General features: G+C 43.1%; 1 protein-coding gene across 9 annotated transcripts in view; it reads left to right on the forward strand.

Annotated features, from left to right (window-relative positions):
• The window catches only part of ZNF385B (zinc finger protein 385B), a 319282-nt gene that overhangs the window by 33043 nt on the left and 260113 nt on the right, over nucleotides 1-26126 (forward strand). The window contains exons 3-4 of one of the 9 annotated variants that reach the window (XM_061608307.1): nucleotides 13771-13849; nucleotides 15290-15420. The exons of 7 other annotated variants lie outside the window; for them this stretch is intronic. The gene's annotated coding sequence lies outside the window, so the exon portion shown is untranslated. The remainder of the gene's footprint in view (nucleotides 1-13770; nucleotides 13850-15289; nucleotides 15421-26126) is intronic. One more of the 9 variants, XM_061608306.1, reaches the window with a different exon arrangement.

The raw sequence follows: 26126 nt of genomic DNA on the forward strand, positions 1-26126 counted from the left end.
TGTGGAGGAGGTTCAGCCAGCATGGCTAACCTGAGCAGCACTAGTAAACCCCTAGCTGGACGGGGTTTTCTGGCTGGCTTCAGTTTTAGGAGAGGGGTAGCAGTCTCCGGGGGGACTGAATCCCTGGGAGTCCACAATTGGAGGGAAAAGAGAGAAGTTTGGAGCCCCCCTTTATTCCTTTTTTACAAATTACAAAGCAGTAGCACAAGAATGTCAGCTAAGAAGTCCAAAGAAAGAGGAAGCAAGGTGCCTTTTAAAAATGGCAGAAAGGAGAATGAATAGCTGTTCTTTCTGAGCGAGAGCTCAACCTATCAGTCAGCCTGCTCCCAAGAGGGGAAGGAAATATGGGAGAAGAGCACCCTAGCGAGGGAGCCTACTCCACGAGCTAGAGGGAGCCCCAGTTGACGAAGCTTCAAGGCCCCAGCTGACAAAGCGTCAAGGCGAGTTAAGCAGCAGAGCGAAAAGAGGGTAAGTAGCTCCCATTTATTCCATTATTAAATTGAAGTAAAACAGCTCAGAGCAATAAGTAATAAGGGCAGCCCAAGGTCACCCTGAGCTAGGAGCCAAATCCTGAAAGAACCTATATCTTAGGAGACAGATCCTAGGAGAAGGAAGCCCATAGAAAGCTAGTTTTCAACACCACCCTAGCAGGAAAGCTTCAGGGGACACTGTAAACAAGGCTAAATTCCAGTCGGAGAGAAGGGGGAAAAGGAAACTCCACCGACACATACAGGGAGAGAGTCAGCTCAGTCCTTGCTAAAAAGGGCAGCTTCAGCCTTCCTGAAACACAACCACAAGCTCTGTTTCCCTAGGTTAAAGAAAGGTCAGGCCGTTCTTGGTGGGAAAACAACAAACACAAAAGACTTGCCTGGAAGGCGCAGCCCCTTGATTAGATTAAAAGCAGCCAAAAGCTTAAACAGCCCCGCCCCTCGCTCAGGAAGGAAGGAAGCCTGAGAGAATACTAAAGAGTTAAGCCCCAGCTGATAGCCATCAGCCTCAAGTAACACATCATTGGCTGGCAGCAGTAGCTGGGAGGAACCAGCCACACATATAAAGTCAGAGCACCCTAGCGAGGGAGCCCGCTCCACGAGCTAGAGGGAGCCCGCTCCACGAGCTAGAGGGAGCCCGCTCCACGAGCTAGAGGGAGCCCGCTCCACGAGCTAGAGGGAGCCCGCTCCACGAGCTAGAGGGAGCCCGCTCCACGAGCTAGAGGGAGCCCCAGCTGATGAAGCGTCAAGGCGAGTTAAGCAGCAGAGCGAGTTCGGCAGCAGGGCCCCCCACTCTGCCCGTCTGTTCCCTGACCTCAACTAAACCGCAGTCTCCAACCCATTGACGTAATAAACCTTAAACAAAACTATGCAGGTAAGAAGCCAGCAGGGGTGTGGGGGCTTTCCAGTGTTTTGCACCGCCTGCAGCATGTACGACTATCTGCCTGTTGGACAGAAGTCGTGGGTGTGCTCTCGGTGCAATGAGCTCCTGGCTCTCCGGGAATGACTTCATTTCCTTGAGGCCAAGGTGGCGGACCTGGAAAAGCTGAGAGAGGCAGAGAGGTGTGTGGAGGAGGCCTTCAGGGACGTTATAGCTGTGTCCCACTCCAACGATGATAGCTCTCCTGCTATCATGGAGAACGATGGTCTCGGGGAAGGAGAGCATCCAGCTGAGGAAGAGGGAAACGATCCCTTAGGAGGGACCCATTCCTTGGGGGATGAGCAGCTATCCTCTCGTGCCGAGGATATATCTCCAGGGGGATCCTTGTAGTGGGTGATTCGATCATTAGGAACATAGACAGTGGGGTGTGTGATGGGCATGTAGACCGCAAGGTGTTTTGCCTGCCTGGTGCGAAGGTTGCGGATATCGCCCGTCATTTAGATAGTTTGGTAGACAGTGCTGGGAAGGAGTCAGTGGTCGTGGTGCACGTTGGCACCAACGACATGGGGAAATGCAGCCATGAGGTCCTGGAAGCAAAATTTAGGTTGCTAGGTAGGATGCTGAAAGCCAGGACCTCCAAGGTGGCTTTCTCTGAAATGCTACCAGTTCCACGCGCAGGACCAGCCAGACAGGCCCAGCTTCGCAGTCTCAATGCGTGGATGAGACGATGGTGTCGGGTGGAAGGGTTCGGATTTGTTAGGCACTGGGGAACATTTTGGGACAAGCCGGGCCTGTACAAAAGGGACGGGCTCCACTTGAACCAGAATGGAACCAGACTGCTGGCACTTAAAATTAAAAAGGTAGCAGAGCAGCTTTTAAACTGACTGAGGGGGGAAACCCGACAGGAGCTGAGAAAGGTCCGGTTCGGAATAAACCTCCCCCCTGGGATAAAAACCAAAGAAATGATGAAATTTTAAAAGGGGTAGGCCTAGAAGTAGGCATTGTGAGAGCAGGGGCACAGGATATAAATTCAGAAGAGCAAAATTACCACAGGCCTAACCACAAGTGCCAAAGACACTTGAAGAGAGACACTGCTTACAAGTGCCTGTACGCTAATGCTAGGAGCCTCCGAACCAAGATGGGAGAACTGGAGTGCTTGGTCTTAGAGGAGCATTGATATAGTGAGCATAACGGAGACCTGGTGGAATGGAGAAAACCAGTGGGATACGGTTATCCCTGGATATAAACTATATCGGAAGGACAGGGCAGGACGTATTGGTGGCGGAGTCGCTCTATACGTGAAAGAAGGCATTGAATCCAGCAAGCTCGAAACCCCAAAAGAGGCAGACTCCTCCACAGAATCGTTGTGGGTGGTGATACTGTGCCCCAGGAGGGACTTAATACTGGGAACGATCTATCGTCCCCCTGATCAAAATGCTCAGGGAGACCTTGAGATGAGATATGAAATTGAAGAAGCATCCAAACTAGGAAATGTGGTAGTAATGGGTGACTTCAACTACCCGGACATAGACTGGCTGCATATGTGTTCCAGTCATGACAAAGAAGCAAAGTTTCTAGATATTCTAAATGACTATTCCCTAGACCAGTTGGTCATGGAACCGACCAGAGGGACGGCAACCCTGGACTTAATCCTCAGTGGGGACCGGGACCTGGTGCGAGATGTAAGTGTTGTTGAACCGATTGGGAGCAGTGACCACAGTGCTATTAAATTAAACATACATGTAACTGGCCAATTGCCAAGAAAATCCAACACGGTCACCTTTGACTTCAAAAGAGGAAACTTCACAAAAATGAGGGGATTGGTAAAAAGAAAGCTGAAAAACAAAGTCCAGAGGGTCACATCACTCGAAAATGCTTGGAAGTTGTTTAAAAACACTCTATTAGAAGCTCAACTGGAGTGCATACCGCAGATCAGAAAAGGTACCACCAGGGCAAAGAAGATGCCAGCATGGTTAACGAGCAAAGTCAAGGAAGTTCTTAGAGGCAAAAAGTCTTCCTTCAGAAAATGGAAGTCTTGTCCGAATGAAGAAAATAAAAAAGAACACAAACTCTGGCAAAAGAAATGCAAGAAGACAATAAGGGATGCTAAAAAAGAATTTGAGGAGCACATTGCTAAGAACATAAAAACCAACAACAAAAAATTCTATAAATACATTCAAAGCAGGAGACCATCTAGGGAGACAATTGGACCCTTGGATGATAAGGGAGTCAAAGGTGTCCTAAAGAACGATAAGGAGATTGCAGAGAAGCTAAATGAATTCTTTGCATCTGTCTTCACAGTGGAAGATATAGGGCAGATCCCTGAACCTGAACTAACATTTGCAGGAAGGGATTCTGAGGAACTAAGACAAATAGTGGTAACGAGAGAGGAAGTTCTAAGCTTAATGGACAATATAAAAACTGACAAATCACCGGGCCCGGATGGCATCCACCCGAGAGTTCTCAAAGAACTCAAAGGTGAAATTGCTGATCTGCTAACTAAAATATGTAACTTGTCCCTCGGGTCCTCCTCCGTGCCTGAGGACTGGAAAGTGGCAAATGTAACGCCAATCTTCAAAAAGGGATCCAGAGGGGATCCCGGAAATTACAGGCCAGTTAGCTTAACTTCTGTCCCTGGAAAACTGGTAGAAAGTATGATTAAAGCTAGATTAACTAAGCACATAGAAGAACAAGCCTTGCTGAAGCAGAGCCAGCATGGCTTCTGCAAGGGAAAGTCCTGTCTCAGTAACCTATTAGAATTCTTTGAGAGTGTCAACAAGCATATAGATAGAGGTGATCCAGTGGACATAGTGTACTTAGACTTTCAAAAAGCGTTTGACAAGGTACCTCACCAAAGGCTTCTGAGGAAGCTTAGCAGTCATGGAATAAGAGGAGAGGTCCTCTTGTGGATAAGGAATTGGTTAAGAAGCAGAAAGCAGAGAGTAGGAATAAACGGACAGTTCTCCCAATGGAGGGCTGTAGAAAGTGGAGTCCCTCAAGGATCGGTATTGGGACCTGTACTTTGCAACTTGTTCATTAATGACCTAGAATTAGGAGTGAGCAGTGAAGTGGCCAAGTTTGCTGACAACACTAAATTGTTCAGGGTTGTTAAAACAAAAAGGGATTGCGAAGAGCTCCAAAAAGACCTCTCCAAACTGAGTGAATGGGCGGAAAAATGGCAAATGCAATTCAATATAAACAAGTGTAAAATTATGCATATTGGAGCAAAAAATCTGAATTTTACATATACGCTCATGGGGTCTGAACTGGCGGTGACCGACCAGGAGAGAGACCTCGGGGTTGTAGTGGACAGCACGATGAAAATGTCGACCCAGTGTGCGGCAGCTGTGAAAAAGGCAAATTCCATGCTAGCAATAATTAGGAAAGGTATTGAAAATAAAACAGCCGATATCATAATGCTGTTGTATAAATCTATGGTGCGGCCTCATTTGGAATACTGTGTACAGTTCTGGTCGCCTCATCTCAAAAGGGATATTATAGAGTTGGAAAAGGTTCAGAAGAGGGCAACCAGAATGATCAAGGGGATGGAGCGACTCCCTTACGAGGAAAGGTTGCAGCATTTGGGGCTTTTTAGTTTAGAGAAAAGGCGGGTCAGAGGAGACATGATAGAAGTGTATAAAATTATGTATGGCATTGAGAAAGTGGATCGAGAAAAGTTCTTCTCCCTCTCTCATAATACTAGAACTCGTGGACATTCAAAGAAGCTGAATGTTGGAAGATTCAGGACAGACAAAAGGAAGTACTTCTTTACTCAGGGCATAGTTAAACTATGGAATTTGCTCCCACAAGATGCAGTAATGGCCACCAGCTTGGATGGCTTTAAAAGAAGATTAGACAAATTCATGGAGGACAGGGCTATCAATGGCTACTAGCCATGATGGCTGTGCTGTGCCACCCTAGTCAGAGGCAGCATGCTTCTGAAAACCAGTTGCCGGAAGCCTCAGGAGGGGAGAGTGTTCTTGCACCCGGGTCCTGCTTGCGGGCTTCCCCCAGGCACCTGGTTGGCCACTGTGAGAACAGGATGCTGGACTAGATGGGCCACTGGCCTGATCCAACAGGCTCTTCTTATGTTCTTATGAGGATGGATGGCAGTTCTAGCTCTGGCTGACTACCACCACCACCAGCAAGTACTGCATCACTTCAGATTCTGATTCTGATTATTTGCCATGAACCTCCATTTCCAGAGTAAGCCAGTGGCTAACCATCCTTCTCCTGGTAGGAATACGGGGAAGAAGGCAGACATTTCCCTCACAAAGTCTCTTCACCTTTCTGTTTCCTTGATGTGTGTATGTACGCACATGTACCTCAGAGGAAAGGGAGTCATCTGCTAAGCACCACACTTTGCTGAGTGGACTCTTTGGGGGATATGGACTAGAGGGAGGGGTGAACTTCTCCCCTCTTCACCCACATAGCTATGTCTTGAGCAGTAGTGTAGATGGATCATTGCAGGATATGCACTCACAAAAGGTGCAAAATCCCTCATCTTATGGACATATTTAATTGCAATTCTGCTTGTACCTTACAATGGAAGAGTAATTATTTTGTAGTGCTCAGAGGTGCCCGTATCAAAACACACAAAATATTATCCTAAAAGGTAACATTTGCAAATGCATTGTGTTCTTCCAAATACAAATTTCTAACATGTGTTGAAGATTTAGTGCTCTCTTAACATATTCATTTTATACTTGTGCTAACATACAGATCTGCGACATGGGGTGAGGTGTTGCTGATGCAAAACTGGGAGCTTCTTACAGCAGTGCCAGGCTTTCAAATGCTAGTGCTACTATGAAAAAGACATGGGTGCTCTTGCTGTTAGTTTCCCAATTGGTCTAACTAAAAGTCTTTATCATGAAGCTTCCTGATTAGAACACCCATCCAGCATTGATATACCATGCTTTGGGCATCCATTTCAGCTATATCCACACAGTGGTTTTTCAGAGGTTTCACTGTAGATATCTTATACACAAAGATCGGAATTTGTTCCACACCATTGTCTCTTCAAATTTAACTTGTAGATTTCCAGCATGCTTCAAGCCATTCCCTGGAAAAACTGAAGCTAGCTTTCAAAAGTATACCCAGTACTCACTGCAACCCAAGTGTGCCTAGAGTGAAACTCTTGTGAGTAGCGTGAATTGGGGGGGGGACTACCCCATCTTATTATTATTATTAGCAGTAGCAATAGCAATAGTAATAAACACTTATTACCCACCCTTCCCTCAAAGACCCCAGGGGGGTTACAACAATTTTCAAATACAGCATTAAAAACAATTTAAACATCACAAATAGTGTGGGTCTCAAAATATATGTCTTGGGTCCCAAAGGCCAGGATAAAGAGGTGCATCTTCAACATTCTCCTAAAACTGTACAATGGTTGTGAGACGAACTTTGGTGGGGAGAAAGTTCCACAGCTTAAGGGCCACCACAGAGAATGCCATCTCCCAGGCCAACTCCCCTGAGCTTCCAAGAGTAGCTAAACTACCAAAAGGCCCCCTCTGCTCATCTCAGTACCAAAAAGGGTCTGCTGGGAAGTAGGCAGTCTTTCAGATATTTGAGACCTAAGTTGTTTAGAGCTTTAAACACTAGTGTGAGCACCTTAAGTTGAACTTGGAAACGAACTTGCAACCATTGCAGCTGTTTTGAAACGAGTTGTATGAGATCTAAAGGGAACCCTGACCAATAATCTGGCTGCTGCATTTTGGACCAGTTGAAGTTTCTGAGTCGTCTTCAAGAGCAGCTCCACGCAGAGCATATTGCAATAATCCAATCTGGGAGTCACCAGAGCATGGACTACTGTGGCAAAGTCATCTCTGTCCACAAGGGGCTGAAGCTGGTGAACCAGCCAAAGCTGGAAAAAGGCACCCACTCCTAGCCACTGAGGCCACATGAGCCTCCAATGACAACGTTGGATCCAAGAGTACCCCCAAGCTGCGGACCTGCTTCTACAAGTGGAGTACAGCCCCATCCAGGCCATTTCCCCACCTCCTGGACTTGGCACCTATGGACATATAACACCTCTGCCTTTTCAGGATTTAGCTGCAGTTTATTGGCCCACACCCAAGCATCAGTCTAGCACCTCAACTGCCTCTCCCAATTTAGATGGAACAGAGAGACAGAGCTGGGTGCCATCTGGATATTACAACACCAAATCTCCTGATGACAGCTCCCGACAAGTTCATATAGATGTTAAATAGCATCTGTGGAACACCAGAGGACAGCTCCCATGGTGCTGAATAGTAGCATCCCATAACTACTCTTTATATACTTTCTCTTTCCACTCCTATGTGTGTAGAATGCATGTAGACAGGATCACACTCCATAATGGCTGCTAGTGCTGCCCCTTATGTGTGTTTGACTGAAGGTGTAAATGACCTATATATGTACATTCAAAGGCCAAGCTAAAATGGTCCCTTCCCCATTTCATCAGTCCATTTGTGGATGGCAGAGTTAGGAGCCGTTTCATCCAGTTTCTTTGGAGGTTGAGGGAAGAGGCAAAATCAGTGGGGCTTACTAGCATCAAGGAGTGTTTTTTCCAGCAGCCACTGATAGCAACCATCATTTTACTGTGAACCTTTGTTCCCAGGGGACTTGTGTCTCTGTGTATGTAAATAGCAGCCACCACTGACAGTTTCTGTGGTGAATTCTCCATACTACCCCTGCAAAACTGGTAGTGGTGTTGATGAAAACACCAAAGAAACCTCAGTGGAAAGTGTATATTTGTAGAATTTGTTGATGGCAGAGCACACCAGCATCTTGTGAGGTGGAAAAGAGGCAATAGTCTCCTTCATAGAAGCACTTTGTGTGCATGCATTAGCCTCTCTGGATCCCAGCCTTTGAGCTTATTTGTTGAGTTGTCTATTCTGTCTCCTGAAACCTTGCTTGTGACAGCTGAGACCTTTCTTTCACGTGATCATATTATCTTCTAGGCAAAGACCCTGGGTGACTATGTTTGATGTGTGTGTATATATAGCTTCAAGCACCTTTTTGATTGTTGTTTGTTTCCAATTCATTTCCTCAGAACTGAATGATCCAAATTTCATATACATGGAATGCTGATGTTTCTGTATAACAAGTGACACTGTATTAAAATGGATGAGTCTATAATCTTACTTTCATTTCTGGTCTTGCTGCGATTAGGAGTTCTTCTGCAGAGTCCAGCTCTGTTAAAATCAGCAAGAGTTTTGCCATTTACTGCACTGGGAAGTGCGTTGCATGCTAAGTGAATGCATGTACATAGAGCCAGTAATCATTTTAAACTAGGTACTTTATGTGCTGATTCCTGCTTTATACATTATGCTAGTGCATATGCTGAAGTAGTAATAAGATGGGCACTGCTGAGCATGTGCATAGTTCTTTCTCCTAATACAGAGCATTAGCAACAACAGTAATCAAAGTACCATGAAGTGAGTTCTGTGAGCCTAAGGATGGGGGAGAGCTATCTGAGGCTAGGACAAGCGCAGTGCATGAGCCAAAGCAAGCCTTTGGATCCCAGCCCAATGACAAAGGGGCAGTGCTTCTTTTTAGGCTTACCCTAGGCAAAAAGAAACAAGAAAGAAATTAGGGACTTCCTCTAGTATTGACATAATACTCTGTTTTTCAAACTTCTAGCTCAACATCCATTCCTTTTCTAATTGCTTGTTTGTTAGCTCTGCAGTATCAGGCTTGAAATGTCTGAATATGCAGATACATTTTCATGGATTAATTCCCTGACAGAAGAGTCTGATGGTTCAAAGTCTCTGCATGCAATTTTAGATGATAGATCCCTAAGTGGATTACTCTTTAATGAAAAACCTACAACTACTCTTTGTTGTGGACACCCAGTGATATTCTAAAAAACACACACTTAAGTATCGTGGAAATGAGGCAGAAAAATGGAGACCTCTTTAACAGAAGAAGAGGACATGGACAAGATAAGATGTATTTATTCATTATGTGAAGCAGTATAAAAATGACTAGACTATTTAGTCTGCTTGATTTCTCACCATAATGGGCACTTCCATAATTTTGCATTTTGCAAAGTGTGGAATAAGCATGATTAAAACAACATTAAGCAAACTTATTTCAAAAGTCTACAGATCTGTGCTACTGTTTCACTGTAGTGCTTGAATCTTTTGTAAAATGTTTGCTCTCATTATTGCTCTGTTCAGAAAACTAGAGCCAGGCTCTTAAAATTAGCATCAGCAGCATGATCATCATGACATACTTGTCTTTGCTATCTGTCATAGAATGGAAAAACTGGAAACTGCTTTAGGATTCTAGGGATTAGGGATTATCTGTCCCCATAAAGGGCACAAATCATCTATATTAGAAATAATCTGATTGTGTTGAGGTGCAAATTATAATACAAAGGCTGTTCAAGTGGGTTTAAGTGCCCAGGGTTGGTAAACACCATATGACCACTGATTGGTCCATGAAAGAGTATTAACTGAAAGATAATGATGGATTTTAATCCAAATCCCTAAAGCATAGCAGCTGTAGTTACCAAATGAGTTTGCTCTCTCAAATACTGAGATGTATTGTGTTCCTAGTTCATGTCTCAAGAGAGAGTTAGTTTGAGTAATTCTTTGCTCTTACAGTGAGCAGGGGACTGGGTCCATTAAGGTTCTCCCTTGCTTCTGTTTTAAAATTGATTAGAGGTGCCCATATTTTCAAGCACAAGTGTGGGGAGGGAGTTTTGTTGTATGAAGCCCTTCTCTGTTTCTTCCTGTCCTCTTATTTCAACTTGCATTTAAAAATTTGAAGAGAATCATGTGGCTGTTTCCCTGATAGATGGCATAAAAGGCAGTGTATACACATAATATTTTCAAAGCAGCATGGTAAGTATAATAGTATCATTACTGCTTGTAGCGTATATATGTAATTTTTCCCTGACCTGCCCCATTGCAATCTGTAAATGCAGTTCTTTAGACTTTGGGTGGTCCTTCAGACAGGGCCTACAAAAATCTGACTATTTTTCCTAGAAGGAGAAAAACGTGATTTGTACAATATAAGTGTGGGCATCAATTGGCTAGTGCCCATAATGTCACTGCAGGCCAAAGTTCCCCAACTCTCTCCTCACCGTTGCAGTAGTTTTGCCACTATTTGAGAGGGCTATGTATAACTTAATTTTCTTTGAAAGAGTAAGGAGGACATTTAAAATATCTTGGGATTGCACCTCCCATCTGTAGGAAAAGGCCAGCTTGAACTTGACCACTCTAGAGGAGGCGGCTCTCAACTCCCACACTGGCATTTCTTTCTGAACAGGGTCTATGTGGGGCTCCCCAGAGTCCCTCACAAGGGCTTTTTAAAGTTTAGCTCAGCTTCTATCTTTTAGATTTTATTTTTCTCCTCTTAAATCCTTCCACCACACCTGACATGTCCTAGGAAGAATCTGTTGTTGTTCTAATCCATGTGGAATTTAGGGGCAAAGTTTTCTGCCTCCCCTCCAGTGTGGCCAGTCCACTGGGAGGTTTAATAAAAATGAAATAAGTTCTGGGAGATACGCAGGATATTACAACGCCTACTTTCACCTTGTTCCTGCCCTGCCAAGCTCTTCAGTATGGTTGTTAGGCCTTTTCTGGCAGTGAAAGTCTTGGTAGAGGCCCGTTTTTTTTAACCAGTTTTGTACACTTTGCTATACAGCTGCTACATCAATTGCCTCCCACTGGCCTTCACCTCAGGAGCTCACACTGACCTTCACTGGGACTGCTGAATAGTGTACAAGGAGAAAGTGCACAACCCAGTCTTCCCAGTGTCGGGCAGGACAGAAAGAGGAAAGTGACAAGAGCAAACACCAGCCTGTTACTGTTAGAAGTACAACAGCAAGGACCATTCAGTGTGTGACTTAAGGGGTTAATTCTGTTATTGTTCTGGCTTGCAGCAGACTGATTAGCTGGAGGTTATAGTCAGTTGGGAGCCAGCTTTCAGTGAGGAAGACTGCCGAGATTTGACAGTTGGAGGAGTTGGAGGGAAAAGTAGTTCTGAAGGAGATTCTCCCTGTGTAGGCATGAACCCTATAGGTAAAGCAAGCCTTTCTGCTTATTGTTCCTCATATTATTTACTATTCTTCATTTCTATTTTATTCCAATCACTCTAATAACAGTTACAATTGTTGTTTTGCTTCCCACCATTTGCTTTTTCCCCTGGGCTAGACAAAGGATGATTGTCTTCCTCCCCAATCCCTGTCTTCTCCCCTAGGGTGAGCAAAAGCGCAGAGTGATTCTTGGAAAGAAAAATGCCCATCCATCACCCACCTCCATCTCTAAGGCAGCATGTAAAGGGAAGGGTTGGTTTTGGAGGCGGATGCCTCGCAGGGACCCCCACACTTCTGCAGAAGGGGGGATGCTATACATGTGGAAATAGGAGGAGCAGGTAATGTATGCAAGCTGTCCCTGTCTGCCCCAGATCTCTCAGGAGAAAATTTGCAGCCTAAATTCCTCAGTTGAGTTGGGGGGGGGTTGGTTGCACAAGAGGTGCAGATGGCTTCTAGGACTGTGAGCTCAGGTGGGATTAGAAGGTTTCGGATTGTGTTGTGTTCTCTCCCAGCCTGCCCCCCCTGAAGCCTCTGTTGGGCAAGATGTGCAAGAAGAGCAGTAACTCCAGAAGGCTTGAAGTCATAAAGCACCACAGGAAAGAACACAGATCACTTTGCTCTTCCTCTGCTTTTGACAGTGCTGACACCTCATAGTCAGACTCTCGTTATCACTTGCCTAGAGACAGATGGAAGTTGCAGTTTGTAGCCTCTGGTTTCCTCTTCAGACACTTGAACCATGTTGGGACTGCGGGGTCATGGGGGTCCTTTTGCCCCAGGAACAAAATGAAGGGATCTCTTAGCTTTTTAAAGTCAAAGTCCCTTGCCAAGTCCTTTAAGTCTGAGGCATCATAGAGAGAGGAAAGAGAATGTTCATATGATGAGAGAGAACCCGAAGAGCATTTAAACAAATGGTTTTAGGGTTTTCACCAGACCTCTCTAAAGTTGTTAAAACTTTGCAGTTTGTCTGTGGACCTGGAGATAGGTAAGGAAAATGCTTACTATCTAAAGGGCTTAAGGCTGCCTTTCCCTCAGGGCCTGTCTAAGCCTTCCACTTTCCTGATTCTTTTAATAATCTTAATTCAGCACAATGGTTGGCTCCAGCTAGACTTAAGTCTAACCACTGCCTTGTCAGCAGGCACTACACTCTGCTTGAGGCACTCATGGACTGTCCCAAGGTGCCTTCTGATTATGCACCTGTAGTGGCTCTCTATTTAATGGCAAGTCTACCTACAGATGATGAGCAAGTTGCCATAGATGCTTATAATAAACACATCGAGTCAGGCCTAGAGCTTTGAGGTATTGTAGGGCATTGGTCACTAGTTCAGTGTTGACTAGGGCTGCCTATATGTGGATAGAAGAGCTTCTTGCTTTGAATCCTAGCATGTCCAAGACATTGAAGGATGATCTCCACAATATATCTCTTTCAGCCATTCTCCTTGCAGATTCTTCCCCGGATACCATGCAGTTTTAGTTCCAGGGCTATGGCTGCCAGCACTGTTGCAAGGTACAATGTCAGAGGCACCAAGCTTCATGGAGCAAAGATCGTTATGTGTGGCAGCACCTACCCTGTGGAATTCTCTCCCTTTGAATATTAGGCAGGTGCCATCTCTGCTATCTTTTCAGTGCCTTTTGAAGACTTTCCTCTTTCAACAAGCCTTTTAGGTTGAGACCTATCCCAGTCTGCTTCTGTGTTAGAATTGCTTAATATGTTTTGTTAATAATGTTTTTAACCCCTTTTAAAAGTTTTTTTTAAAATGTGTTTAACGCTGTTTTGTTTTCATGTATTTTAATATCTGTTTTTATGATGTTTTAAAGTGTTTTTAGTGCTTTGTTTGCCGCCCTGGGCTCCTGCTAGGAGGAAGGGCAGGATACAAATTAATTAATTAATTAATTAATTAATTAATTAATATGATAACACCTTCCCAGCGCAGGAGACATTGGCTGAAGGTGTCAGTCAGAGCCCACTAGAAGTTACCTGATGGGGTAAACCACTTGTGTCAAGGACTGATCCTGTATCCTTATATTCACTTATTCCAGCACATGTAAAGCCTTCCTGCAGTGGTATGACATTAAAGACAGAGCAGCAGACATAGAGAGGAAATATTGTCTATTTTAGAATTACTGTAGGATGGGCTTAGCACAGTGTTGTCACTAGTACTCTTAAAAGACCCTATGAGAATTACCCTAAATTTTTCCAAACCAAAATTTTCCAGAAATACCACATCACTGTTGTTTGCTACTCTAAAGCATTGTGTTTTTCACAAAGATAAAAGTGGTACTCAATCCAGACTCATCACTCATGCCAAACATTTAGTGCCATTTTTGACAGATCTGACAAAGTAATTCTTCCTTCATTTGCCCTGAACCCTTAGCAGGAGAAGACCTGGCACCGAGAAGATCTGGCACCAAGACATAGGCTCCATTTGTACCTACATAGGACAGCGGATTCATGTCAGTCTAAGACCCTATTTATTTCTGTTCATAAATCTTCACAGGGAAAGGTTTCTAAATATACTTTTTCTAGGTGGCTTCAGGCTTGTATAGGTGAGGCATACAAGCTCTAAGAAAGACTCCACCAGAGGGTGTCACAGTTCATTCTGTAAAGGGGGAGGCAGCTGCATCATTATTCTAGGGAAGTGCTCTCCTAGAGGAGTTCAGTGGGGCATCCACTTGAGCATTTAGCCAACAAGGTTAATATTATGACACTGACTGATGTGGCATTTGGCAGTCAAGTCCTTCAAAAGATGTTAGTTTCACAAGATTTGTGTTACACCTTAGATCCCTCCTATCCAAAACTGCTCCTCTATATCCTGAAGAGTTTTAAATGGCCTCTTCCGTGTTCAAGAGAAAACAGGAATTTTCTTACCGTAAAAGTCCTGTTCTGGGAAGAGAAAAGAGGGTGTTTGAACTACCTATGATTATATCTTAGCTAATATTGGTTCATCTTTCTGGGTGATAGGCTGCATGTGGGGAAGTAGCTAGGAGAGTGGTGAAATAAGAAAATAATGATCACTCTGAAATTTTTGCGTCTCTCCACAAAACCTGTCTTCTTACAGCACAATCCTATATGTGTCTACTCAGAAGTAAGCCCCATTGAGTTCAATATGGCTTTTTCCCAGGTTAGCATGTAGAGCAGGGTAGGGGAAACTTCAGTCACTAATTAGTACCTCCAAGCCTACCCATTTGATCTGCCAGGCTGTTTTGGCCAAGCCACACCCACCTGCCCTACACCTGGCATTATATATGACATCGGGGTGGTGCAGGTAAAGTTGCAGCTGGACCAAAAAGGGGGTTGCAGGCACCAAAAAGGGTTTTGAAAGCATGTCTTTAAAGGAGATTGCTATAACCACTGAACGGTGGTTTCAGCCACTTCCTTTGAACTTTGATAGGTGTCAAATACCTGACATGGTTGGTCCCATGGGAGGCTAGAAAAGAAGCATCTGGCTCACCAGCCACATCCATTTCCCCACCACAGGTGTTAGAGGATTACAGTATTAGGGACATAATATAAAAACTTTGCTTGATCAGACCAAAGGCTCATCTTCTCCAACATCCTGTTTCCATCAGTGGCCAAACAGATGTTCTCAGAAAGCTGACAAGCAGGGCAGGAACATCGCTGTTTGTCCCCAGCAACTGATATTCAGAGGTACACTGTCTCTGAACATGGAGGATCCATTTCACTGTTGGCTAATCACCTATCCGACCCCGTTTTAGTCAGCTAAGCTAGAGGACGTTGTCTCACCTCAAAGTAGCAAATAGCTTAATTTTATAACTAAGTTAACTGCCTCAGAAAAGACATAAATAATGGCAGTGCTATTTAATGTTATGCACAAGCTGCATGTAGTTTGTAAAAAAAACTTCGATGGCTACTAATGTGCTTTACAAAAATAGAAACTTCCTGAAAGAACAGAGAAGAAGCAGAACTGCAGAAGACTGCCAATTGCTGCACACCATGATCCATACAGTGGGATGACTCCTATGTAGAAGAGCTATTCTCCATACTTCCTCTGGCCCCTGTCCAGGCAAGTCACAAGACCCTGCTGCTTGTTCCTTGTTCTTCCCAGCTTGGCCATCCATTTGTTTAAAATATATCCATGTTTCTAGAGAATGTGTCTCATTGGGCAAAACTAAACTTTGAGTAACAGAGAGGTGTCTGGGAATCTGGATCACCACTGGAAGATGGTGAAGGAGGGCACCTTCACCTTGCTGAGGAAAAGTTGCATGCTCTTGGAGGGAGTACTTAATATTTACCACCTGTAGCTTTGCACTGCAAGGCCAGGTGGTGGAAATTTCTGGGTGAATGTTTGCAATACCATGGGAAAAGGCATATGGTCAAGGAAGAGATAAGTCTTCCCTTCCTCCCCCATCTCTTCTACCCTGTAAATAATGCCCACCTCACTTGCCACCCTTTTGGTGTTCAGTGGCAGTCAGGATTCCCAGACCTGTTTCTACCACTGAACATCCAGTTTGTACCTTTGACATGAAATTCAGAAATGGGAGCTGGGATTCTTTGATTACATTTTGTATTCTAATAGACTGCATGCTGCAGTTTTGTATGTTTTTGTTTCTAACAGATGTTTTATTTGTGCTTCATCTGGTCAATGCCTTTGTTTTGTTTATGCAATAGTAATTTAATAAACAAGCAAAACTTTAATTGAGTAATTTAAATAGTGCTTCAGCTGATGTTGCTGCTTTACTTTGAATTCTTTGTTTCTGTACATGCGTAATATATATAGTATAAATACTAAAGTTTTGCAATATAGAGGTTTTAAAAACTGCTGTAGAGCATTTTTAGCTATTTAATTGTTGCAGTTGATAGACCTTTATAATAAAATACTAATTTACATGGTTGGAACAAACAGGATTTTAAAATATATATTCATATATTTTTGGTGCAGTCTCTGAATAGTAATGAGTTTCAGATAAAGAACACCAGAAGGGAAGAAAACAAAACATACATAAAATCAATCAGTTTAGTGATCTTATGTCAAGTATTGAAGCTAAATAAAACATTTAAGACTGGAACCAAAGAAATATTTAGGCATGTTTGAAAGCTTGGGCATGTCCAGAGGGATTTTGACTTCTTGCCTTCCAACTGTCCCATTTCAGTGGGGACTACCATGTTTTCCCCTGTCTTAGGGAAAACCCCATTCTCCAAATATCCTGATTTTTCAGGAACCTTTGCCTCTCCTTCAGTCACTCCTTTTCTTTTTTTTTTGGTATTACCAATGCCCGTGGTAGCTTAAGCCAAGGCCCAGATGGGCATCACAAATCAACTGCCTAGCAAGGTGTTATGTATACTAGTCTGCACATTGAATACTCAGTAGGTTTCTTTTAGGGATTTATATCCTACCTTTCAAAAACTTTTCAATGGAGGTTTATACAACATAAAACAGCAATAATGAATGGCATAAAAACCCGCATTGAAGAAAAATTTTAAAAGTATTTTCCTCATGTTAAAATGCCTCAAAGTTGGTACGAGGCAAGTGTCTATGGGGAAAGCATTCCATAATCATAAGAACATAAGAAGAGCCTGTTGGATCATGCCAGTGGCCCATCTAGTCCAGCATCCTGTTCTCACAGTGGCCAACCAGGTGCCTGGGGGAAGCCCGCAAGCAGGACCGGAGTGCAAGAACATTCTCCCCTCCTGAGGCTTCCGGCAACTGGTTTTCAGAAGCATGCTGCCTCTGACTAGGGTGGCACAGCACAGCCATCACGGCTAGTAGCCATTGATAGCCCTGTCCTCCATGAATTTGTCTAATCTTCTTTTAAAGCCATCCAAGCTGGTGGCCATTACTGCATCTTGTGGGAGCAAATTCCATAGTTTAACTATGCGCTGAGTAAAGAAGTACTTCCTTTTGTCTGTCCTGAATCTTCCAACATTCAGCTTCTTTGAATGTCCACAAGTTCTAGTATTATGAGAGAGGGAGAAGAACTTTTCTCTATCCACTTTCTCAATGCCATGCATAATTTTATACACTTCTATCATGTCTCCTCTGACCCACCTTTTCTCTAAACTAAAAAGCCCCAAATGCTGCAACCTTTCCTCGTAAGGGAGTCGTGTGATGATCCTGTATTAGTGTAAATATGGTAAGTGCTGTTTGTATAGGAGATACATGGTAAGTGGAATGAAAGAGGAAGGGGGAGTGAATGGGCAATAGAATGCTGGATGATTGGCTGAGTATTTTGAATGACTGAAAGTATAAAAGGAAGAATGACAGTTAAATCTGGGGGGACGTTGGTGGACTTGAGAGGGTTGTTTTGGTGGGTTTTGAGAGGAGATTGTGTGGAGAGTTGGTGGATGTGGGGAGAGTGTGATGTTCGGATTAATACTAAGACCAGTACCTCAGGAATAGATGAAACCATATGCTTAAGTGCCTTTATAAAGAAATCTTGTTATCTCTGTTATTTAATAAATATATTTGGTTCACCAAAGGCCTGATCCTTGGCTGGGGTTGCACAGACCAGAAGGGAGGGTAAGGTAGATACCAAGGCTGAAGGGAAACAAATGGTGGCAGCGGTGAAGGGAAATATAGCACCACAAGTATTCAGAGCAAACCAGGATCGTATGTTTTATATATAAAGATGAAAGAGAGTGGGACAGCTCAAGCACGCAGTCACGGAGGTAACCTGATACAGAGACTCAGGCAGAGTCTCTGGGAATACTGGTTATAGGACGTGACTGGTGGTGCTGCCTAGCAGGGGGATCTGTTGAGATCTGTGCTAGAGCGGGGAGAGAAACCATAAAAAAGGACAGTCCGGACTGGTGGAGTCCCTGGTGGTGCCTAGTGATAGGCAGTAACCACGAGCAGGTAGGAACCTGACAGGGAGAGCCAGGGAAGGGCATCACAAGTTGCTCCATCCCCTTGATCATTCTGGTTGCCCTCTTCTGAACCTTTTCCAACTCTATAATATCCTTTTTGAGATGAGGTGACCAGAACTGTACACAGTATTCCAAATGCGGCCGCACCATAGATTTATACAACGGCATTATGATATCGGCTGTTTTATTATCAATACCTTTCCTAATTATCGCTAGCATGGAATTTGCCTTTTTCACAGCTGCCGCACACTGGGTCGACATTTTCATCATGCTGTCCACTACAACCCCGAGGTCTCTCTCCTGGTCGGTCACCGGCAGTTCAGACCCCATGAGCGTATATGTGAAATTCAGATTTTTTGCTCCAATATGCATAATTTTACACTTGTTTATATTGAATTGCATTTGCCATTTTTCTGCCCATTCACTCAGTTTGGAGAGATCTTTTTGGAGCTCTTCGCAATCCCTTTTTGTTTTAACAACCCTGAACAATTTAGTGTCGTCAGCAAACTTGGCCACTTCACTGCTCACTCCTAATTCTAGGTCATTAATGAACAAGTTGAAAAGTACAGGTCCCAATACCGATCCTTGAGGGACTCCACTTTCTACAGCCCTCCATTGGGAGAACTGTCCATTTATTCCTACTCTCTGCTTTCTGCTTCTTAACCAATTCCTTATCCACAAGAGGACCTCTCCTCTTATTCCATGACTGCTAAGCTTCCTCAGAAGTCTTTGGTGAGGTACCTTGTCAAATGCTTTTTGAAAGTCTAAGTACACTATGTCCACTGGATCACCTCTATCTATATGCTTATTGACACTCTCAAAGAATTCTAATAGGTTACTGAGACAGGACTTTCCCTTGCAGAAGCCATGCTGGCTCTGCTTCAGCAAGGCTTGTTCTTCTATGTGCTTAGTTAATCTAGCTTTAAATAATACTTTCTACCAGTTTTCCAGGGACAGAAGTTAAGCTAACTGGCCTGTAATTTCCAGGATACCCTCTGGATCCCTTTTTGAATATTGGCGTTACATTTGCCACTTTCCAGTCCTCAGGCACGGAGGAGGACCCGAGGGACAAGTTACATATTTTAGTTAGCAGATCAGCAATTTCACATTTGAGTTCTTTGAGAACTCTCGGGTGGATGCCATCCGGGCCCGGTGATTTGTCAGTTTTTATATTGTCCATTAAGCCTAGAACTTCCTCTCTCGTTACCACTATTTGTCTCAGTTCCTCAGAATCCCTTCCTGCAAATGTTAGTTCAGGTTCAGGGATCTGCCCTATGTCTTCCACTGTGAAGACAGATGCAAAGAATTCATTTAGCTTCTCTGCAATCTCCTTATCGTTCTTAAGTACACCTTTGACTCCCTTATCATCCAAGGGTCCTATCGCCTCCCTAGATGGTCTCCTGCTTTGAATGTATTTATAGAATTTTTTGTTGTTGGTTTTTATGTTCTTAGCAATGTGCTCCTCAAATTCTTTTTTAGCATCCCTTATTGTCTTCTTGCATTTCTTTTGCCAGAGTTTGTGTTCTTTTTTATTTTCTTCATTCGGACAAGACTTCCATTTTCTGAACCAACAAAAAGGTTTCAGCCGTTGCATCTGATTGTCAGCGACAGGGTGGGTGGGGATGACATCTGAAGAAGGGCCTTTGATGATTTTGGTGAGCAGGGTGGTTCATATTGAGACAGGTGGTCCTTCGGGTATCCTGGTCCGAAACTATAATTTCAGTGGCAGAGTTAAGAAAGTATTTAATTTTATTTTTTCTAGACCGCCCTTTATCCTGATGGATCCCACAGCCATGAACAATAAGAACAGTATAATTGTACATATATCTTTCATAACAATATAAATGGAAAGTAAACAGTGCTATAAATCACCACCTTATTGTGTTGAAAGGTGGTACAGAAATACTTTAACAAATAAATAGCAAATAAATAAATAAATAAATATAAATGACAGTGGCATTTGGATTGACAGTTGAAAAATCTTCATAGGAGATCATCTGTGGAAAGTTAAAAAAATCTAATTGCTGCCTAACTACTCAGGACATTATTGGAATTAAAAGATTTTCTATGAAAATCCAACACAGGGGCAGAAATTCCTGTGCTCAAACTATATCTGTACTTAATCTATTCCTGCCCCGCCCCCCGCCACCATGACAACATAATATGATCCTGTATTAGAGCACAGCAGGTATTTCAAAGGGGCTCAGATATATTTGCTCCTGATGAAGCAAATTCTGCTAACAAGCCTTGTTGTAAGATGAGCGTTGGTATGCATAATAACTACTAGGTATACAAATAGAAAAGTATAAAGCAATCTCCCTCAGTTTTTGTATTACATTTTGAAAGCAAAGGCGCTTGTTTATAAATTTTGAAGAGGGAGGAAAATGGCCATTGTACATTGCTAAACATACATGAAATGTACCTACTATGGGATAGAAATCTGTGTGTATAACTTAAAGCATTATTTTGTAAATAATACAGATTTTCACTTATTGCTACATGTCATAGTTCTGCATTCAGTTGTTGGGTATAAAATAATTCCTTCTCCCCCGCCACTCACATCCCCAGTAAAATACATAGGAAAGATTTTTATTTATTTATTTCATTTATTATCATTATTTTTACCCCGCCCCTTTTCCAAAACTGGAACTCACGGCGGCTTCCAGATAAAAGCACACATATAATTAAAAACATACAAAATTCTAGATTAAAATCAAATTAAACAATTTACTGTATTAAAACCATTCATACGTACAGTTAAAATAATTCAGTTTTTAGCACTGCCTTAGGGAAAATGACAATCCCTCTTTGTGTTTTTGTTAACACTGTTGGATATTGTGTATGCAAGGCATTCTGCATATGCTGTTCACTGCATATCCCAATGGAACTTGTTACCCAGATGGACTGGACCATATGCTTCTACAGATTTTAACTATACCTCATGAAATAATACACAGGCTATCAGGAAAGATGTGTACCACTTGCTCAGTACCAGATACAGCACAATAATCCTGAAGCATTGCAGAGGGACCATATAACACCTTATGGAGCATGAGTTGAAGCACCTTTGAGCGTCCCTAATTCACAAGCTAGGGACTGCAGGGAAGCTCAATGTTGGCAAAACACATGAGTGTTTGTCTAGTTGCCCTCAGCCCTTCCATACAACCAAATGCTGCCAGGGAGTAGAGCTACTAAAGCTGCACAGATTGGAAAGTGCCAATCATTTACCTCCTCACCCAGCCAACAGGCACATCTCACACTTTTTCAAAGCAAGAGAAATAGGAGAAGAGGGTTGAAAAATCCCCTCCTACCTTTTAGAAGGTGGCAAAGTTCAAAAGGTTACAAATTGGTATGCAAAATGAGTGGCCTGCTTAAAGAGTGTGAATTTCTTCATTTAAGAAAAACTGGGTGTGTCTTAACCCAGCAGCAAAAAGCATCTGGAGAAAGAGAGTTGGGTGGGGGAGCCTTTATTGCTGTAGTGCTTTCTACAGGCCCCAATGAGGCCCTAATTATGCAGGCCTCAATGAGTGTCAATTGCAATTTCTACTTCAAAAAACCAAATTGTAGAGAGTGAGAATACTGTAATTGCAGAAGAAGAGACAATGAATATGGATGATAGCATCCCATCTACATCATCAAGTAGTTTGATAAATGCATAGACACTGAATTCAATAATTCAAACAATACCTCTTACAGTGAGAAAGGACGGTCAAATGGTGACAGTGATAGAGAATCAGAAAGTTACATTCAAGCCTGACTATATTGTTCTATAATCTTAGAATGACTGGCTATGAAGGGCATGGCTGTGACTATTATGAAGGGACCCTGCACTTCTGAATTTGCCACTATATTACTGTTCTCTATAGATAGGGTTCATGGTCCCCCCCTTTAGATTGTTAGGGAGGGCAAGAAGGATCAGGTAGAAGGGCTCTTTCTTACTCACTCACTCACACAGACACATTCACAGAGTGAGATGCCACTGGTCCTGACCTAATTCCTCTAAGTCATGCAGTTCCACCCCACATAGGAACATGGGAAGCTGTCTTATGCTGAGACAGTCTAGCTGATTGCCAGCAATTTTTCAGGTTTTCAGATGGGGATATTACCAGCTCTACCTGGAGATTCTCTGGATTGAACTTGGGACCTTCTGCATACAAAGCAGATACCTTTGAGCTACGGCCCTTTCCCATAATCGTAAGTATAGAGACAGAGATGAGAGAAGGTAGATATTACTTACCTACCTCCTCTGGTGCTGGAGGGCTCAAAGAAGGGCAAGAAGATTGGAGAAGATTATGGAGAACAGAAGGCTGTACCTATTGGTAGGAATGCATGTTAAAAGTGTTGGAGGATGGAATGGGATCTTGTCAGAGAACTCCAGTAAATGCTGATGCACAGGTCCCAAGGGGGAAAAACTGGATGTGACTATACATTCCTGTCACTGGAGCCACTGCTGCCACCACCATCATTGCCAGCTGCACTCCACTTGGCAGTCATGAGATCTACAACATTAAAAGCCTTCATTTAAAAAAAATATCTCTCAGCATTATAGCATTGGAAAAGTGCAAGTGGTACTATATCACTTGGGGTAGAAAAAGTTATTTGAGAATTTTTGACCTTGAATGTATCACTAAGGTTTTTAGATTTGGTTTGGTGAAGGGAAAAGGCATCTTGGCAGAAAGGATTGCAAAATGACAGAGCAGGAGATCCTAAGAAAAGGAGAGTGCAGAGAGGACACAGGGATTAGACGTTAGAAAAGCAGATTTTGACAAACTTGGGAGTAGTCATTAAGCAAAGTACTATGGAAAGATTAAGCTATATGAAAAGGAGTTTACAAATAGGGCTGGGAGCTTTTGAAAGCCGTTATGCTGGAAGCATGGCTATGTGCCATAGCCATGCAAAATGAAAAAGAATGATTAAAATTGATGAAAACTGATGTGATTTGGTCAGGGATCTTCTTAATGACCAGAAAGTCAAAGGAAGTACAGAGGGAGGCAGGACTAAGAGTGAGTATGTTTGCATAGAAGACATAAAAGCCAAGGCAAAAATTAGCTGCGGCTATTGAGAGTTGATGTAAAGCTCCTTGTTAGAAGAAAACAAAAAGCAACGTTGCAGGGCAAATAAGGTAAAGAAAAGTCACCGGAAGGGACAAAGAAAGAGTGTGTGCCAAAATATATGCATAATGTTTCATAGCTCTTATGATGTTTACCTAAATTGTATGGGAGTTATCAGTGTACTGCAGTCTTGCAAAAAGCTGTTCTAGATTATGTTAACAGGAGTAATATTTCCAAGACTCGGGAACTCAACTGTACTAGTGTGGTCAGCACAAATAAGACCTCATGTGTAAGACACTGTTCTGTCCTTGGCACCATTGTTTAAGAAGGAGAGTGGTGAACTGGGGTGGGTGTGGGGGATAAGATGAACAGAAAGCTATGAGGATGATGAAAGAACATGAAACTGTGAAATAGCTGAATGAGTTTAGCCTAGAGAAAACACACTGAAGGGGAAGAATTTGATTGACTGTATACTATAATCCCTAAGTAATCTATTGCAAGATAGATTCAGGAAAAAGCAGGGCAAATAATGTGTAAACACGATGGATTAATGACTGACAAAAATATTGTGGCAAGAGATTTATAGGCAAGGATTTACTTCATCAGATGCATGAAGTGGTCAGGGACCTTAGAAAAAGTTTATATGAAGTCGAAGAGAAACAGTCATCCAAGTGGTGGTCAAAGAGTTACAATACTTGATGAAGTCAGAGTTGGTATCACATTGAAATCCGATGGACTTGAATGGGTCAGTCTTGCCCCCATGCAGCCAGAAATCCAAGGTGGATGACCAAGAATGCCTACTTTACCTGCAAGAGCTGGAGCAAAAGTTGTTACAACACCACATGAGGGATATTTATTTTCTTTAGTGTGTCAGCCATTCCTGTGAAATCCAAGAGATACAATATCAACTTTGCTAATAGCAATTTCCATGTCTCTGCTTCCATTTGAACTCTTCAAGTGTATTTTAAGTGTACTGCTGATTTAATATAGGTATAACAACTTAGCAATAGTATATGGTGCCTGGGGATGCCATGTAATTTCTTTCTTGGTGGTTTCTAAGAAAATATGATCATTAGACAGGCAATTGCTTTAAACGTGTCTATACCATTTTAGGGCAGAGGATTTGATGATCCAATTTATGGCTCTGTAGACACTGAGAGTTTGACTCCAGAACCTTTATACGGGTGGATGAGCACAGTTGCTGACACCATTATTCTTATGAATTAAAAGGTACTTGGTAATAGAGATGGGCAGGTACTTAATGTGATTAGTGTATCCAGAGCTTGGGAAAGTTACTTTTTTGAACTACAACTCCCATCAGCCCAATCCAGTGGCCATGCTGGCTGGGGCTGATCGGAGTTGTAGTTCAAAAAAGTAACTTTTCCAAGTTCTGGTTATATCATGCCTTCCAGTGACTTTTAGCACAAAGGGATCCTTAATGGAAAGGGAAAAGGCATCACGTTGTTTATATGAAATGATTTCATGATGCAGTATAACATTGGTAATGACCACTAATGACAGCTGAATTAATATGAATAATCTCCATGCTTGTCAGCAGTCACCAGATATGTGATAGATTCTCAGTATTTCCTTGTGGATGTTGACTTCCCTGATTCGTGATAACACACCTCACACACATACATGCCCACCCAGATATAGACATTTGTATTTGAAATGTCAAAATCAACTGTGGACAATCAGCTAGGCCCCCAGATGGAACAGTTGGTTAGAAAGGGTACAAAGAAGGGCAGTGCCATGGTACTGATAGCCAACTGTGTGAGAGAAAGTGGTATATAAATGAGGTGTGAGAGTTATTATAATACATTTGTATTGTAATACAGTTGTAAGAGTGATTGGTGAATGGATATAGGAAGTATGTCAAAACTAAAACATTATCTGCAAATTTTCTTAGGTGCAAATGTTGCATATATTACCCTGTACCACAGCTGGTGCCAGAGAGTGGCCAGATTGGACCCTGGCCAAGGGTCCCTGCTGCCCAGAGGAACCCTGCAGGGGCCCTCCTTAGGGTGGGAGGGTAGAGTTCCTGTTCTGGAGCAGTGGCATCTCCCAACCCTGCCATGTATCATGGAAAGGGAGCTCCCAGGCACCCCCCAATACAGCCAGCATGGGCTCCACCTACCTCATCTGTCACTGTGAATGCCATGCGAGCTGCATGTGCATGCCTGCCATCAACCAAGTTCGTGGCAGGGGCTGACGCTCCCACTACCATCTTGGTTGATGGCAGGTATGCATGCTACATGCGTATGTCCTCCATATAAGACAATGCAACTCAAGAGGTAGGTGGGACACGTGGGTGGGCACCATGGGCCCAGGGTAGGCTGGTGTCCAAGGGCTCAGTCATGCCTGGCGCTATCCCTGCCCTGGACTTTTTTTTATATAAAACTAAACAATCATTTAAGTGTTACATATACAGCATATCTATGAACAAGAGGGGAGCCCCACCTGAAGAAGCTGAGCCCCAGTGACAAAGTGTCAAAGGAACAAGTGAGTTAGGTAGCTCTGTGAGTTCAGCAGCAGGGCGATGAGGTCAGGGCAGACTATGCTGCCCCTCTCCACTTTTCTGACCTAACATATCCCAAGCTCCAACAAACAAATTAATTCAATAAACAATAACAGGTATGCAGGGGCACAGGTGCTATCCAGTATATTGTGCAGACTATCGCATTTAAGGCTATCTGCCTGATAAACAAAAGTCATGAGTTCGTGCTTAGTGTAATGAGGGCCCTCAGGGATCATGCTTGTTCCCTAGAGGCCAAGCTAGGTGACCTGGAGAGCTGAGAGAGTCAGAGAGGTTGGTGGATAAGGCCTTTGGGGACATGATAGATGTTTAAGA

This window comes from Rhineura floridana, chromosome 2 (genome assembly GCF_030035675.1).
Source record: "Rhineura floridana isolate rRhiFlo1 chromosome 2, rRhiFlo1.hap2, whole genome shotgun sequence".
NCBI classification, from domain to species: Eukaryota; Metazoa; Chordata; class Lepidosauria; order Squamata; family Rhineuridae; genus Rhineura; species Rhineura floridana.